The sequence below is a fragment of the Oncorhynchus clarkii genome, chromosome 9 (assembly GCF_045791955.1).
Source record: "Oncorhynchus clarkii lewisi isolate Uvic-CL-2024 chromosome 9, UVic_Ocla_1.0, whole genome shotgun sequence".
NCBI lineage: Eukaryota > Metazoa > Chordata > Actinopteri > Salmoniformes > Salmonidae > Oncorhynchus > Oncorhynchus clarkii.
In genome coordinates, this window is record NC_092155.1 from 9,049,094 (window position 1) to 9,051,593 (window position 2,500).

General features: G+C 44.7%; 1 protein-coding gene across 1 annotated transcript in view; it reads left to right on the forward strand.

Annotated features, from left to right (window-relative positions):
• The window catches only part of LOC139417033 (membrane-anchored junction protein), a 23,692-nt gene that overhangs the window by 17,452 nt on the left and 3,740 nt on the right, over positions 1 to 2,500 (forward strand). The window lies entirely within an intron of this gene.

The window sequence follows — 2,500 nt, forward strand, 5'->3', positions numbered from 1 at the left end:
CCACCTGTGTGTAATCAAGTCTCCGTATAAATGCACCTGCACTGTGATAGTCTCAGAGGTCCGTTAAAAGCGCAGAGAGCATCATGAAGAACAAGGAACACACCAGGCAGGTCCAAGATACTGTTGTGAAGAAGTTTAAAGCCGGATTTGGATACAAAAAGATTTCCCAAGCTTTAAACATCCCAAGGAGCACTGTGCAAGCGATAATATTGAAATGGAAGGAGTATCAGACCACTGCAAATCTACCAAGACCTGGCCGTCCCTCTAAACTTTCAGCTCATACAAGGAGAAGACTGATCAGAGATGCAGCCAAGAGGCCCATGATCACTCTGGATGAACTGCAGAGATCTACAGCTGAGGTGGGAGACTCTGTCCATAGGACAACAATCAGTCGTATATTGCACAAATCTGGCCTTTATGGAAGAGTGGCAAGAAGAAAGCCATTTCTTAAAGATATCCATAAAAAGTGTCGGTTAAAGTTTGCCACAAGCCACCTGGGAGACACACCAAACATGTGGAAGAAGGTGCTCTGGTCAGATGAAACCAAAATTGAACTTTTTGGTAACAATGCAAAACGTTATGTTTGGCGTAAAAGCAACACAGCTCATCACCCTGAACACACCATCCCCACTGTCAAACATGGTGGTGGCAGCATCATGGTTTGGGCCTGCTTTTCTTCAGCAGGGACAGGGAAGATGGTTAAAATTGATGGGAAGATGGATGGAGCCAAATACAGGACCATTCTGGAAGAAAACCTGATGGAGTCTGCAAAAGACCTGAGACTGGGACGGAGATTTGTCTTCCAACAAGACAATGATCCAAAACATAAAGCAAAATCTACAATGCAATGGTTCAAAAATAAACATATCCAGGTGTTAGAATGGCCAAGTCAAAGTCCAGACCTGAATCCAATCGAGAATCTTTGGAAAGAACTGAAAACTGCTGTTCACAAATGCTCTCCATCCAACCTCACTGAGCTCGAGCTGTTTTGCAAGGAGGAATGGGAAAACATTTCAGTCTCTCGATGTGCAAAACTGATAGAGACATACCCCAAGCGACTTACAGCTGTAATCGCAGCAAAAGGTGGCGCTACAAAGTATTAACTTAAGGGGGCTGAATAATTTTGCACGCCCAATTTTTCAGTTTTTGATTTGTTAAAAAAGTTTGAAATATCCAATAAATGTCGTTCCACTTCATGATTGTGTCCCACTTGTTGTTGATTCTTCACAAAAAAATAGTTTTATATCTTTATGTTTGAAGCCTGAAATGTGGCAAAAGGTCGCAAAGTTCAAGGGGGCCGAATACTTTCGCAAGGCACTGTAAATAACACTGAGAATAGACATCAGACGGCTCATTTAAATAACACTGAGAATAGACATCAGACGGCTCATTTAAATAACACTGAGAATAGACATCAGACGGCTCATTTAAATAACACTGAGAATATACATCAGACGGCTCATTTAAATAACACTGAGGATAGACATCAGACGGCTCATTTAAATAACACTGAGGATATATATCTGTGTCCCAGCGGACATCTAATTAGTATAATAATGAAATCCACCACATCCTCCTACGCCGGCCTTCCGAATCTGAGATGGAAGGTCTCAGAGCTACAGTGCTGTTTGTCAGACCAGGAGACGAATCTGAGATGGAAGGTCTCAGAGCTACAGTGCTTGTTTGTCAGACCAACAGACGAATCTGAGATGGAAGGTCTCAGAGCTACAGTGCTGTTTGTCAGACCAGGAGACGAATCTGAGATGGAAGGTCTCAGAGCTACAGTGCTGTTTGTCAGACCAGGAGACAAATCTGAGATGGAAGGTCTCAGAGCTACAGTGCTGTTTGTCAGACCAGGAGACGAATCTGAGATGGAAGGTCTCAGAGCTACAGTGCTGTTTGTCAGACCAGGAGACGAATCTGAGATGGAAGGTCTCAGAGCTACAGTGCTGTTTGTCAGACCAGGAGACAAATCTGAGATGGAAGGTCTCAGAGCTACAGTGCTGTTTGTCAGACCAACAGACGAATCTGAGATGGAAGGTCTCAGAGCTACAGTGCTGTTTGTCAGACCAGGAGACGAATCTGAGATGGAAGGTCTCAGAGCTACAGTGCTGTTTGTCAGACCAGGAGACGAATCTGAGATGGAAGGTCTCAGAGCTACAGTGCTGTTTGTCAGACCAGGAGACGAATCTGAGATGGAAGGTCTCAGAGCTACAGTGCTGTTTGTCAGACCAGGAGACGAATCTGAGATGGAAGGTCTCAGAGCTACAGTGCTTGTTTGTCAGACCAGGAGACGTCCCGAAAATCTGTCTTCTCAAGAAAACGTCCGTAGCGTCTGAACGGTTAGGCTCTATGGAGAGATGAGACTCTCACCAACGCGTACTCTAGGTCAACCCTCACAAGGCTCGTCTGAAGGCAGCCCGGTACCAGTTTTAAAACGTACAGAAGTAAAGAGAAAGGGGACGCCTAGTCAGTTGTGGAAGTAGTTTAGTGCCGGGAA